Source organism: Cannabis sativa, chromosome 2 (genome assembly GCF_029168945.1).
Source record: "Cannabis sativa cultivar Pink pepper isolate KNU-18-1 chromosome 2, ASM2916894v1, whole genome shotgun sequence".
NCBI lineage: Eukaryota > Viridiplantae > Streptophyta > Magnoliopsida > Rosales > Cannabaceae > Cannabis > Cannabis sativa.
In genome coordinates this window covers 7,027,099-7,042,857 of record NC_083602.1, presented here as the reverse complement: position 1 = coordinate 7,042,857, position 15,759 = coordinate 7,027,099, and the positions used below count along the sequence as shown (strand labels likewise).

Sequence of the window (15,759 nt, the reverse complement as noted above, 5' to 3'; positions counted from 1 at the left end):
TGGTCGGACCATGGGTCCGATGGGGTCCGACCATCGGACGGAGCATTTTTTTTTCCTGCGATTTCAGAGAGAAGAAGAGAGTGGGGCTGGGTCGGGGTGTTGGTGCGGGTGGTCGGAGGTGGCGGTGAGGGTCGGAGGTCGGAGAATGGAGGTCGAAGGTGGTGGTGAGGGTGGCGGCTGGGATGTGAGAGAGAGAGAGAGAGAGAGAGATGATGCAGAGAGAGAGAATTGTGAGGGGGTATTTTTGGGGTTTTGAAAAAAAAGTATAGTTTTTTTAGGGTTTAAGTTTTTGGTTTAATAATAAAAATTTTTTATTTTTTAAGTATATAAAATCAAAATTCCCTTACATAATTATTGTGTAATCATATAATTAAACAAAAAAAATAATAATAACTACTATGAATTACACTTAATTCCAATTACACATTCACTTTCTAGAGCTCTAAGAGAGAGTCAATTATATATGTCTCAACATTCTATTTTAGCTCAAATAGCTATAGGTTCATGTGTGTTGGAGGTCCTGGATTCGAGTTTTACAACATGATTGTAATATATAAACGCTTAAATAAATAAAAAAAAAAAAACATTCTATTTTATGAATTTCCTTTTTCCCTAGTGTACAGATACAAATTATAATGAGTTCCCATGTTGCCACATGATCATTTAACAATTTTATTCCTTAACATGGCTTTCTTCAAAGCAACAGATACATTAATCTTTAAAAGGAAAGAAGTTTTTTTTATGATAATTGTACATTAACTACAATTCATTTATTCATAGAGTTATTTAGATTCAAATTTTGTGATATGAAATTTAAGTTTTCCGTTGGTAGTTATTACATTATTTATTACTAATAATTCTTTATTCCTCAACCCAATCGAGAGACTATAATGAAGTGATATTGAAAACTAGCGTGACTTTTAAGTCCATCTACTATACAAAATTATTCCTTAATTATTGTCGAGGGATGCAATAAAACTTGGTTCCAATTTCAGTAAGACTAAAGGTTATTGTTAATTTTTGAAATTTACTTTTAATATATTTATTATAAAAATTTCTTTTAATATAACTTTATTAACGTCAAAATTTACATTTTTACTGTCTATGAACATAAAGTAAAATAAAAAAAATCTAATTTTTATTTTATAAATCAGTAAAATTATAATTCAATAAAAACTTCAACTTTACAACCAAAGTACTAGGATTCCGAAACACCCTCACCTAAAATAAATTTTGAAACCAATCCCTTTCTTCATTGTTTACCCATTTTAAAATATAATATGTAATTCTATATAATAAATCTCCCTTTTAATTTTTTTCACAGTAACAACAACAATATTCCTACAAAATATTAACATATATTGAAGTAATATTCAAGAAAAAAAAACTTATCTGATGCAACGATGTAGTGTGTAGAAATCTTTTATATCTACATCTTTTCTTTATATATTAAAAGTGCCTATCTAACGGCATTTCTTGGTTTCTTGGTTTAACAGAATATACCTTAAAAATAAAAGAATATTCTGTTAAATTTAACGATAGGTTTGATCTCCCGTTAACAAATAAACCCAATAATTAAACCCAAAAAATTAAACAATCTTTTTTTTAAATTAAAAAAAAATAGATTTCTATTACTTTAAAATATTATTTAATTACTCATTTCAATTAATCCGTAAAAGAATCTCTCATCACTCAGCCCTCTCTCACTCACTTTCCAATTCTAAAAACCCTAATCGCAGCAGCAAAACATTAAACAAACCAACTCTGTTATGAAGAGACGCTGCTACAGATACAATGGCTTCCAATCATCGTCATTCTTCAACCTCAAACCCAAACTCATATTACTATGGACCTGTATTCGCGCCTCACCTATTTTCTTTGATCTTCTCGTTGTTTCATAACATCTCCATTATATATTTTGTTGTTTCGGTATGGCTTTTCTTTTCATGGTTTGTTGTTTAGGATATGGTTTTTGGTCATTTGCTTGATTTTTAATTTGGGTAATTACCCCTAAAGTGAATTCTCTTACCTAAATCGATATTGAAATGTCGTTCAATATCTTTTTCTCACTAAATCCTCCCATATTTCAAGTTTACAAATATGGTGTAAGGATGTAAAAAGTGTTGTTATTAAACCCCTCTTAATTTTTGCTTTTTATTCAATTTGATTTCGTATTAAAAATTCGTTATTGTAAGAATGAACTTTCTTGCATCTTATATAGTTTTCTTTGATGGGTTTGCAGTCCACTCCTAACTTTCTTGCACTGCTTTAGGACGGAGATCGACAAAATCTGGGCATTTTGAAAGGAATCGAGCCACGGCAAGGACGACATTGAGCTGAGGGCGCAAAACCCTAAGAGATCCAGTGACGAGAGCCTCAGACACTTCATACACTCACCTCACCGGCTCACACATTCTTCGTAGAAACTCGAAGAAATTGGGATGGTTTTTGAACGAGTTTAGGTCACTTATCTATGTGGGCGAAGGTTAGATTTTCTTAATGTGGATTTCCAATTTCTTATTTTATTAGTATATACGTATATTAATAATTTTATTAAATACAATATACTATGTTAGCTGTGGCTTGATTTGATCAATTCATATTATCGTCACCTAATTTTAGTTTTAATTTTGTTTTTGAAGGGTTCTCTTCTCTCAGTTTTGAGACAATTTGCTTGCTTGAAGAGTGACAAGCAAGCAATTTCTGTGGGATTTGTGGGATATTTCAATGTTGGGAAGTCATCAGTTATCAACACATTGCGAACAAAAACTGTAATAATCTTGATCTTTTTTGATGCTTCTGGTTCAATCCTACATTGAATGTCAAATAGTGTCCTAAAAGAACTAAATATGTTGGACCATATATGGTTCTTGTGTTCTTTATATAATAACATTTATTACTTCTTATTTTTAAAAATATATAAAATGAAAACATTTATTGTGGTCTTGGAAAATATTTCATGGTTATTTTTGTTATCAAACGATGTATCAGTTCCTTTCCTTGCAATTAAGGAAATTCATCTTTTAAGGTGTTAATGTGTATGTCCATGCTTTTTCTAATTATAGATTTTAAGCTTTACTTTTGATGTTAAAAAAACATGTATGATATTTTGTTTGAGAGATGTTGAGTAGTGTTGACATTGAGTTCGGATGTTTTGATGCACATATTCAACCTTGTAAATAATATATTTGTAATGCTTTGACTGTACTTCGAAGTATTATACTCGGTTGCCTCTTTAAACTTTTTTTTTCCTTTATATATATTTTTCTTCTGATTTTCGATAGTCATGGGATTGTGATTTATGTAGTTTATTTCTTAATTGGTTAACTTATTTATGTTTTATTTTATCACAGGTTTGCAAGGTTGCTCCTATCCCTGGGGAAACTAAAGTATGGCAATCTATCACACTTACAAAGAGGATTTTCTTAATTGATTGTCCTGGGGTTGTTTATCAAAACAACCATGACACCGAAACAGATATTGTGTTGAAGGGAGTGGTAAGTTGCTGTTTTTGTTTTTCTTAATACTTCTTCTTTATTGGATATACATAAATCTTCCGTAGATTTTATTGCTGTATGTTTGTCATGTAATACATCACGAGAGAGATTATGCTAATACTTTATTGTCAGGTTCGTGTCACAAACTTGGAAGATGCTTCAGAACACATAGGAGAAGTTTTGACTCGTGTTAAGAAAGAGCGCCTAGAAAGAGCTTACAAGATAAAAGACTGGTACTATCTTTGTTAAGGTGTTTACTGTATCCATGTTGAATCTGAATTGTAATTTGTCTAGAAAATAAAAAACTTTTTTTGGCTTGATTTTAATGACAGAGGAGATACTTAGGCATAGTTTTATGATATATGATTAGCTATTATAAAAGTTAGCTATACAAGTTTATGGTCATTGATGAGTGCAATATTCTTATTTAAAGTTCCTCCAGTTGTCATCATTAGTTTTTTGTGTTATGTGATTCTTCACCATAATAATTTGAAAGAGTTTTACATAATCTTTATTTTTGAGTTGTTCCTAAACTTGTTGCAGCGGATTATTTTACTCTCAGTTTCGGTTTCATAATCTTCCTTGTATCACATGAAGGGAAGAACATGTATATGTCTGCTTATGATTTCAGACTAGCTTTAAATTTACATATGATATTTTTTTGGTATATATAACCTTAAATAGAACTTAGTATACGTGACAAGTCACGTAACTTCTATCTAGTATATATATAATCACCAAACAAAACATATACTTTAGAATAGCATAAACAAAATAACACACTAATATAACAAAATCAATAAATATATTTAGTAACAAGAATATAACAAAAAATATTATATTCATACTCAAACTAATGAATATAACAAAAGTATATACTTATACTAAAAAATACTTCTTCGATGTTTGCTTTATTGAGTTTGTTCAGAATAAATTTCGCCAATTCATCCTTAATGATTTTATTTCGTTGGGTGTACACGGTGAGTCAACAACTTTATACTATAGAAGAAAGATATAAATTCACTACAAGAAATGTCACTTTTGCCCGCACATTTTTATGTGGGCAAAAGTTGGTATTGCGCTAGTAAAATAAAATTTACTTGTGATGTGTTGGCAAAAGGGGGTTGGCAAATCAATGTTGGTATTAGAACTTTTGTCAGCATAAAACAAAACGCGCTGGCAAAAATGACTTTTCCCAGCGCGTAATTGCGCTGGTAAAAGTTAGATTTTAGCCACTACAAATGTACGCTGGTAAAATTTTGACCTCTTTGCCAGCGCAGTAGCAAACTGTGCTGGTAAAAGTGACATTTCTTGTAGTGATTATTAGTTAGTTATAAATAATTAAGGAGTATTTAAAATATAAAGTCATCACATGGTTGTATATACCTAATTGTCTAAGTGTTGTTTTGGATTTTCCACAATCAATAATTCTTGAATAAACTTCATGCAATAATATTCATATTGAAGAAGATTAGGGTGCTTTTGACACGTGCAATTAGTGAAGTTCGTGTTGGAAATTATTTTACCAGGATCTTAGATCTACTCACAAGTATGTTGATTAACACCCTAAATATGAACTTCTAAAACGATTATAAATAAACACATATAAAGTATGAGAAACCTTACATTGGGTGCAGCGGAATAATATGTCTCCTTCAACTCAGATATCTAACCCTTGTATCCTTTCTGTCGCAGAGTATTATCAAGATCTGAGCCTGAATGTCCTTCTTGTTGAATTGCTTTCTTCACGATCTTCCACACTATGATTGAGGTACTACTTGTTGTGTGTGGGCACTACTCTATCATTAAGAGGGTTCGAAACAATCAATGAAGAAGAAAAAGGCTAGGTTTAGTGTGATGGCTCAGGTTTTTCTCTAAAAGGAATAAGATGCAAAAGTTACGTTTTCCTGAAGCCATCACTATCTATTTATAGCATGCCACATAGGGCTAGGTTTGAATTATTTGGCATTAAAATAATGAAAATATTAAATGATAAAGCCTACATAAGTGGCCGGCCATGGCTTAGTGGATTTGGGCCTCACTTTTACAATTTTGTTGTTTTATCATTTCTGCATCTCATTTTCTTAAAAACGCCAATTTTTAAATTCAACCATTTAAATGTCAATTTCAACTATTTAATAACTATAAATAATTATTAAATAATATTGTCATTTATCATATTTATTAATTAGATCAAACAAAGTATCTTAATTAACAAATATACCCTAAAAACTCTTTCTTTACAGTTTCGCCCTTGCTTAGTGAAAAATTCACAAATAGACATAGTCTAATTTGAGAATTATAATTGATTAATCAAAACCAATTAAATGAGTCTTACAAGTAGTATTGTCTCAACTAGTGTGGGGACCATGGGTCTATATATCCGAGCTTCCAATAAGCAGATCAAGAATTTACATCCTAAATTCACTGACTTATTAATTCTTCGTTGAATCCACGCATAGAACTTAGAATTGCACTCTCAGTATATAGAACGCTCTATATGTTCCACCAGACACGTCATTAGTTATCCATTGTTATAATCATAATTTGATCAATGATCCTCTATATAGATGATCTACACTGTAAAGGGATTAGATTACCGTAACACCCTACAATGTATTTTATCCTTAAAACACTTAACCCCGTATAAATGATATTTCAGCTAAGTGAAATGAGTACTCCACCATTTATTTTTGTTTGGTCAAGCTCAAAGGAAATCATCCTTTACTTTCTATTTGCCAGATAGAAGCTATAGATTCCATATTTATGTTAGCGCTCCCACTTAATTGCACTACCGTGTTCCCAAAATGTACGTATCACCCTGACCCAAAAGTAGGCTTAACTAACAAATCAAAGAATACGAGTAACACTCTTGAGATTGAACCTAATCATATGAAGATTAAGATCATTTGATCTAGGATCAACTAGGTGATATTGACTTGAATAGATATTACGGTAAGTTTAATAAATCTATGTCAAAGTTCAATATCGGTCCCTTCCGATGCATACTCCATGCATCCAACCCAAGCTTTACTTTAATCAATGCTCTGGAAAGAACATAGCATTTCTCCAAATGCAAGTAAACTCTGTTGCAGATTGTCATATCAGTAAAACCCCAGTGTTCTGATAAATCTAGGAATCTTTAATCACATAGTCATGTTTACTTTCCACTGTGTTGACAACAATAAACAGGATCAAGTATGTGAAAAGGGTTTGGATGAATTTATAAATCAAATAGACAAACAATTGATAAGATGAACCAAATCATACAAATGAATGAAAAATACTTCTATTTCTTTATTGATATTGAATAAAATGGATTACATTGAAATGGAGTTTTATTTAGGGCATAAAACCCAACAGTTCGATCCTCCTTTTGACCGTCTACTGTTCTTGACGTTGTGACTCAACAGTCTTGCACCAAATCGTTGTTAATTGGCATAAATCAATGATTAATTGTTAACATACTAAGTTAAAAACTTATAACATTTAAGCTTTGACGATTAGGTTGCTCAATGTCTTCAGGCATTGCTTTTATTAAGTAGATCCAAAAAAACTTCATCCTCTACGAGGTCAGTTGGATAAGAACAACCATATAATGCTCGCCACACATAATTAAACATTCTCAATCAAATTCAATATTAAATATATACAAATAGTTACATATGATGACCAGGTAGGACTTGTTCGTCGGCATTGAGCGGTCGATTGTTGTTGTTGTTAACAATAGCCCTGTTGGAGGGGTGGCTTCTAACCCTCTCTTAGTTCCTTGGACGTTCCTCAAGCCCGTAGACCACCCTCTCCCATTAGTTTCTCTGGGTATGCACTTCTTGTGGATAGGTTCGGTGGTCCTGAGGTACTTGTTGGTTGTGGGCGTAAGCACCCAACCCTTGAGTATTTTGGTTGAGATAGCTTTGTATTAAGTCGACAGCTTCTTGAGCATGAAGATCTTAGTCGTCTTGGCGCCTTCTTACCCCACAAACATGCTCTTCCAACAAGGATTAGAGCTCCCTTTTAGTTAGGGAGACTTTTAATTAAGATCGCTTGAGTTTGAGTTTGCTCCTAATGCACAGTTTGGACATGACCCTGCATCTGACCTATTGCTTTCTGCAATTGATCCATCTCTAGGTCAATTCCTTCAATGTCCACATGGGGCTCTCATCTTCACCTAAAGATTCTGGGGCCCCTCAAGGCGTCTGCTTGGCTTGTGTCTTCATTAGTTGGGAAAAAATTTCCAGTATTGCACCATCCGATGGCACCATCAGTAGCGCCTCCTCCAGTGTGGCAGTGTTGGTGGTACACCCAGCAGTGGCAGTTTGGCCGGTTATCCCATGACTAGCCGTAGTCTAGGTAATGGCTTGAGTAGTGGTTGCACCACCGTTACTAGGACACAGGGGTTGTTCTCTATTCTTTTCGGCGAGTTTGCTTGTTGATGGAACTTGCTGGGTATTGTCCACTTCTTCATCGGGTCGTTCTTGAGATAATCTAGTAAGCACTATTTTTTCTAACAAAAAACTTCAAGATTTTGGTTTAAGCTCTCAATGAAAGCACCAAAATTGTTGACTGAATTTTTAGCCAACCGAAATGGAGTCGTAAAAAAATGAGATTTAATCCAAAAAAACGAACAATAAATGTAAATTATGACACCAAAATTTAAAGATATTCGGTCCCAGATGTCAGTAATAGCCTACTCCTCTTGTGTTTTATTACTCAGAGTTGCAAAATCAAGAACAAGCTCTTGAATGCAAAAGTTAACAATGGACGAGTTCTTTTTTTCTCTAAGTACTCAAATTTTTGGATTCTCTTCCCAAGTCATGGGTGACCCCTTATATAGGGAAAGGGTCGGTGCTTCTCGCTTTAGGAGAACCAACCATTGCAGAGATATCTCAACCATCTCCTTAGTTTTCAAAGGTGTAAATTTGCACCCGTCATTGAGCTTTTTACAGGATTTGAATATTTAAATTAGTTACTGACGATGAGGGTCCCCCTTAGAGTACGGTATGACCATTTGACTTCCTCTGGGGGTATTAGTCATTACTTAGGGGTGACATCCCCAAGGCCCATTGTGAAGGGGTGATAGTTATCATCTCGATGTGGTATCTCTGAGACCCATTCCACTTGATCTTCAATGTTGTGGGTAGCCTTGGCGTCCTGAAGATACATAATATAAACCATGTCTTACGTGGGTGGAATGCGTGACTTGGACCATGAAGGTGTAGGGGTAAGGGGTATACTCCTAGACTAACCCTTTAAGGGGTAAGGGGTGTACCCCTAGACTAACTCCTTAGGGGGTAAGGTGTAATGACCGCTCTAGTAATGTGGATTAGTAAAGGCAATTTGCACTAATTTTTATTATTTTATTATTATTTGTGAATTTATTTAATTCTGAATCCCAATATTTAGAAATAAATATTAGAGTTATAATTTCTCAATTTCGGAGATTTTATTAAACTCTAGGGGTATTATTTAGCTTATATGTGTAATATAGTATTTTTGTAATTTTTGCTCGGCGACAACGGAAAATGCGATGGATGGCTAGATTGATCACATGGGTAAGTTTAGAACCTTATTTCATAATGAGAAATATGTTAGAGAAAATTAACTATCGGGTTTGAGCGGGGTTATGGGATTTGACCATTTTACCCCTAGCTTTGGAAATACCCTAGTTTTAAGTCTAAAGGGCAATTTAGTTATTTGGTCTATTTGAGGTTAGGTGGCTGGTTATTTTAGTGACACCTAGCTATTTCTAAGGGTTGGAGGAATGGATTAATGATCCATTTCCCATTTGTGGAAAATTAAAAAAAAAAAAGAAAAGAAAAGAAAAAGGGGCATTGTCCTTGAAGCTCTCTCTCCCTCTTTCGGCTGAGACAAAACCAAAGAAAAAGCCAACCTTTCCTCCTCAATTTTCTGGAATTAAGCTAAGGATCAAGTACTCTTGAAGTGGAGGTAACCCTAGAACTTTTGTTTATGTGTTGTTAAGCTTTTTATTTAGTTTGAATTTGTGATTTTAAGAATAAGTGGCTGTTAGGTTTGGGTATGCTTAGGGTTTGAATTCTAAGTCTATTTTGAGTTGATTTTGAACTCTGGTTATTAGTTTTGAGCTGTGGTGAGGGTAGTGAGCAAGCTTGAGCTTTGAAGCTCAAGGTTTGAGCTTCAATGGCATAATTTGATTTGTTGGTTTGTTCTGTGAATTATTGGTTGGAAATGGTTGTTTATACATTGTATAGGTGTACTGGAGAGTTTGGTAAGGTTTGGGATTGAATTGAGTTAAGGGGGATGATTTTTGGGTTCCCAGCACAGAACCGGAATTCCGGTTCTGGGGGACCTGCACCAACCGGTCGACCGGATGGTGACCCAGAACCGGATTTCCAGTTAAGAACCGATCTGCCTGTTGGGGGAATTTCCAGAACCCTAGTTTTGGCCAATTTTGAGATATTTAGGGTATTTCCATGAGGTTTATCGATAGGGGAACTTTTAGTTCAAGTTTAAGTTTCGGAAAGTGATTTAGCGAGTCACTCATCTGTGTTGTAATTATTGTGATTAGGGCATCCATCTAGCACGTGATTTCCGTTCAGGTCGGCCAGCACACTTGAATTCGGAAAATAAGTAAGAACTGTGTATAATGTTTGATGTGATTATCTGAATGTGTGTATATGTGTTTGTATATGCATGCTTGAATTATGTTATGCACTACCAACACTTGTATGAATAAGTTATAGAGTGCATTGGTATAGTGATAACTGTTGTTGTGAGTACGAAACAGTGATACCAACACAAGCACGGGAAAATGTTAAGGTGTGTGGTACATCACTCAGTGTTACTCAGTGTTCGGGGTAAACCCTACCAACACTCGTATAGTGAGGTACGATGTGTATGTGGTACAGTGGTTGTACCCTAGTGTTGAACGTTCATACTCATCTGTTAAGCTCTGTAAATAGGTGTATGGGCGCCTATTTACAGGTCGGAAATTATATGGTATGTTATATGCATTTCTTACTGAGTCTGTTGACTCACAGTTTCTGCTTCTATGTGTAGGTAAAGGAAAGGCGAAGGCTGAACAAGAATGAACCTGAGCTCGGGTGAGATTGTACATGTCAAGCAGCGCGACCTGTAGCGTTCGGTCTCAGGACATCTGGGAGTTATATTTTGAAAGTCGATGTGCGACCTGGAAATTATGTATTTTGAAATGTATAGTTTGAACAGTATATTTTACAAAGTTTGAAAACGGGATCCCGGAACTTGTAAATATTATATTATATTACAAAGTTTAGTATTTAAAGTAAAAGTTTTAATTTGACACGTTTTTTGAGAAATTTCTTTGATTAGCAAAGATTGCACAATAATTTTAAAAGCACTGTAGCGTGCCTTAGCATTGGGGCGTTACAATTTTGGTATCAGAGCCGCCAGGTTTGTCTACCGAAGCTTGCTAAGACATGTACAATCTTCATCAGAGAAAGCTCGGTTCACGGTTCAGTAAGCCCGTACTTGTTTAGTACTTTAAATAAATGTGAATGTGAAAGCATGTTAGGAAGCATATTAGATTTTAATTAATTATTTATAAAAAAGTGAGTTGCCTTTAAGTCTTTAAGAGCGGAGTTAAGTTGTGATCGCTGTCTAACCTGCCTGGCTTATGGATTCGCAGGCTAAGTCCTATTAAATGGACGCCCCGCGAAATACAAGAAGTCAGGGTCGCATGGTTGAGACCGGAGGCGGTCAGAGGAATCCTCAAAATCCTCGTGGTCGCGGTCATGGCCGTGGCAGAGCTCAGGGTGGTCGCCCTGTAAATCCACCTCAAGCTCCTCCTGACTGGGAGCAAAGATTTGCTGAAATGCAAGATAGAATCCGCCAACAAGATGAAGAGTTTCAAAGATTGAGGCAGCAGGGTCCTCCTGCCGAGCCTCCTCAAGTGGTTCAGGCCGTTGCAGTTCCTACGGTGCCAGCAGAACAGCCTGTTGTTGGCAACCGTATGGAGCCGTTGTACGAAAGATTCCGGAAACAGGCACCTCCAGTGTTTCTGGGAGGTCCTGATGTGATGAAGGCCGAGCAGTGGCTTTCGGTGATCGAGCGTATTCTCAACTTTATGGGAGTGGTTGGTAATGATCGGGTGACCTGCGCCACTTTCCAGTTTCAGGAAGACGCTCTCGTGTGGTGGGAGTGGATAACCCTCACTCGAGACGTCACGCTGATGACCTGGGAAGAATTCAAGGAGTTGTTTAACTCCAAGTATTACAATGAAGCAGTCTGCAGTGCAAAGCGGAAAGAGTTCACTGATCTAGTTCAAACTGAGGGAATGTCGGTTACAGAATATACGACCAAGTTTGACCGTTTGGCAAAGTTGGCAGCGGGAATTGTGCCAACCGACTTTAGTAAGAAAGAAAAATACTTGGCGGGTTTGAGTGCAAAGATTAGACATGATTTGGTTATTACTACCACTGAGGCAACTACATATGCGGAGATGGTTGAAAAGGCTTTGAGAGCCGAGGGGGCAGTGAAATTCCTTCAGGAGCCCCGGGTGATTCTGAGTGTTGGTTGAACCCCCACTGTTCCTACTCCTGTTTATGGTAGGGATGGTGGTGATTCCACCACTGAGCTGAAAAGAAAAGTTTTTCCGGCTTCTGGTGGTTCGGGGCAAAGTAAGCGGTTCCGTGGGAACCAAGGCAGAGGAGGACGCCAGGGTTACTCTTACCCTGAGTGTCCACGGTGCAAGAAACATCATCCGGGAGAGTGTAACCGGAAGACATGCTTCCTGTGTGGCATGGTGGGGCATTTTAAGAAAGATTGCCCCCAGGCAAAGAAGGAGGAGCCGAAAGCTGAAGTGAAACCGGTTCCTGCTCGAGTGTTTGCCATTACCCAAGCTGATGCTGCAGCCAGTCCTTCTATTGTGACAGGTCAGCTTCCCGTCAACGACTTGTTATTTACAGTATTATTTGACTCGGGAGCTACACGTTCATATGTGGCTACAAGAGTAATTGATCTTTTGGGTAGGCCTTGTGATATTTTAGAAAGAGGGTTTGAAACCCTAATGCCTAGCGGGGAATTGGTTATCTCTAATAGGCGCATTAGGTCTATGCCAATTAGGATCGAAGATAGGGAATTGAGTACCGACCTCATAGAATTGAAATTAACTGAGTTTGATATTATACTGGGAATGGATTTCCTATCCAAGTATTCGGCCAGTATAGATTGTAGGCATAAAATGGTGACTTTTCAGCCGGAAGGTGAAGATCCATTTGTTTATGTTGGATCAGTTCAGGGGTCTCGGATCCTGGTTATTTCTGTGTTAAGGGCTAAAGATTTACTATGCAATGGTTGTGTAGGATTTCTAGCCGTGGTATTTGACTCCAGCAGACCTGAAACATATGGGCCTGAGGTAGTCAGGGTGGTAAAAGATTTTCTTGACGTGTTTCCCGAGGAGTTGCCGGGATTGCCGCCACAGCGAGAGATTGATTTTGTAATTGATTTGGCACCTGGAGTCTAACCTGTTTCTAAAGCTCCATATAGGATGGCTCCATCAGAACTCAAGGAGCTTAAGTTACAACTTCAGGGGATGCTTGACATTGGGTTTATTCGACCCAGTGTATCGCCCTGGGGAGCTCCGATTCTCTTTGTGAAAAAGAAGGATGGTTCCCTCAGAATGTGTATCAATTATCGGGAACTAAACAAGCTGACGATTAAGAATAAGTACCCGTTACCCAGAATCGATGATCTATTCGATCAGCTTCAGGGAAAGACAGTGTTTTCGAAGATTGATTTACGGTCTGGTTATCATCAACTTAGAATTCGGGAGGAGGATATACCGAAGACTGCTTTTAGAACCAGATATGGGCACTATGAGTTTACGGTAATGTCATTCGGATTGACTAATGCTCCTGCGACCTTTATGGATCTCATGAATAGGGTATTCGAAGGATTTCCTCGATAAGCTGCATTATAGTGTTTATTGATGACATTCTTGTATACTCTCGATCGAAAGGAGCATGAGCATCATCTTCGAATGGTGTTACGACGACTTAAGGATCACAAGTTGTATGCCAAGTTCAAAAGTGCGAGTTACGGTTGTACGAGGTATCCTTTCTGGGTCATATTGTTGGGAAGAATAGAATTATGGTTGATCCAAATAAGATAGAATCAGTGAAGAACTGGCCGAGGCCCAAGTCTGTGACGGAAGTTCGAAGTTTTCTCGGATTAGCAGGGTATTATCGGCGTTTTGTCGAAGGATTTTCTAAACTTTCTATGCCCCTAACCGAATTGACCAAGAAAAATCAGAGGTTTGTGTGGTCAGATAAGTGTGAGACATGCTTTCAGGAGTTGAAGCAACGTTTGATAACAGCTCCGGTGTTAGCTTTGCCATCAGATCAAGAAAAATTTGTGGTTTATTGTGATGCCTCCAGACGAGTGCAGGGATGTGTTACGATGCAAGGCGACGAGTCATAGCCTATGCCTCTCGTCAATTGAAAGATTATGAGCGGCGTTACCCAAACTCATGATTTAGAGCTCGGCTAGCTTGTGGTTTTTGCTTTAAAGATATGGCGACATTATCTTTACGGTGAAAAGTGTGAAATTTATACAGATCATAAGAGTCTTAAATACTTTTTCACCCAGAAAGATCTGAATATGAGGCAGAGAAGATGGTTGGAGTTGGTTAAAGACTATGATTGTGAAATTTTGTATCACCCCGGGAAAGCCAATGTTGTGGCCGATGCTTTAAGCAGAAAAGGTCCCGGGCAAGTTTGTACCACAGTTATGATAGCCTCTCAACTAGCTTCGGAAATGGTTAGTGCAGGGATTGAGTTCGTGGAGAGAATCAGAAAGGCACAGTTGGAAGATCCCGAGCTAGTTAAGGTTCGAGACGAAGTAGTGACTGGTCGGCCTAGAGGCTTTTCAGTCTCGAACAGTGGAATGTTATTATACAAAGCTCGAGTTTGTGTTCCTAATGCTAGTGAGCTTAAGAAAGAGATACTTGATGAAGCTCACACCACGCCTTATTCGTTGCATCCGGGAACCACCAAAATGTATCAAGATTTGAAACCCTACTTCTGGTGGTATGGGATGAAAAGAGATGTGGTGGACTACGTGTCCAAGTGCTTAACCTGCAAGCAAATTAAAGCTGAACATCAGAGGCCGGCAGGGTTACTGCAACCTTTGGTTCTTCCAGAATGGAAGTGGGAGGACATTACAATGGACTTCGTAACTGGTTTGCCTAGAACTACGGGGATGTATGATTCAGTATGGGTCATCGTGGACAGATTCACAAAGTCGGCTCACTTTCTACTAGTGAAAGTTACATATTCAGTGGATCAGTACGCTGAATTGTATGTGAAGGAGATAGTTCGTCTCCACGGAGCCCCTAAATCTATTGTGTCAGATAGGGATCCAAAGTTCACATAGAAGTTTTGGGTGAGTCTTCAGAAGGCTATGGGTACCAAGTTAAAGTTTAGTACAGCCTTTCACCCTCAGACTGATGGTCAGTCAGAAAGAACTATTCAGATTTTAGAAGACTTACTGCGAGCTTGTGTCATGGACTTTGAGGGTTCGTGGAGTAAGTACTTGCCTTTAATTGAATTCTCCTACAACAACAGCTACCAGGGTACAATAGGGATGGCTCCCTATGAGATGTTATACGGTAGAAAATGTCGTTCTCCTATTCATTGGGACGAGACATGAGAAATGAAGTACTTGGGTCCAGAGTTAGTGCAGAGGACCAATGAAGCTATTGATAAGATCAAGGCTCGGATGCTTCTTTGCTCGAAGCGAGCGGCAAAGTTATGCGTCAGAAGCATAGGGATGTTACATTTCAGGTAGGGGAACATGTTTTCCTGCGGGTTTCACCAATGAAAGGTATTAGGCGCTTCGGGAAGAAGGGTAAGTTAAGCCCTAGGTTCATTGGGTCATTTCAGATACTCGAGAAGGTCGGGCAGGTAGCATATCGGCTAGCCTTGCCACCAGCGTTATCGGCTGTTCATGACGTATTTCACATTTCTATGTTAAGGAAATACGTGTCGGACCCGACTCATGTCTTGAGTTAAGAAGCCCTTGAACTACAACCAGACTTATCCTATGAAGACGACTGTTCAGATTTTGGATAGAAAGGAAAAAGTTCTTCGGAACAAGACTATTGCACTGGTTAAGGTGCTCTGGAGGAACAGTAAGGTGGAAGAAGCCACCTGGGAATTGGAGTCAGATATGAGGACTCAACATCCAGAGTTGTTCAGGTTAGATTTCGGGGACGAAATCCTATTAACGGGGGGGATAATTGTAATGA

General features: G+C 37.5%; 1 long non-coding RNA gene across 1 annotated transcript; it reads left to right on the top strand.

Annotated features, from left to right (window-relative positions):
• The first annotated feature begins 2,628 nt into the window (after window positions 1-2,628).
• LOC115716747 (uncharacterized) lies at window positions 2,629-3,772 on the top strand. The gene is made up of 3 exons (XR_004011594.2): window positions 2,629-2,771; window positions 3,354-3,497; window positions 3,630-3,772. It is a non-coding gene; the product is annotated as an uncharacterized LOC115716747 (long non-coding RNA).
• The last annotated feature ends 11,987 nt before the right edge of the window (window positions 3,773-15,759 follow it).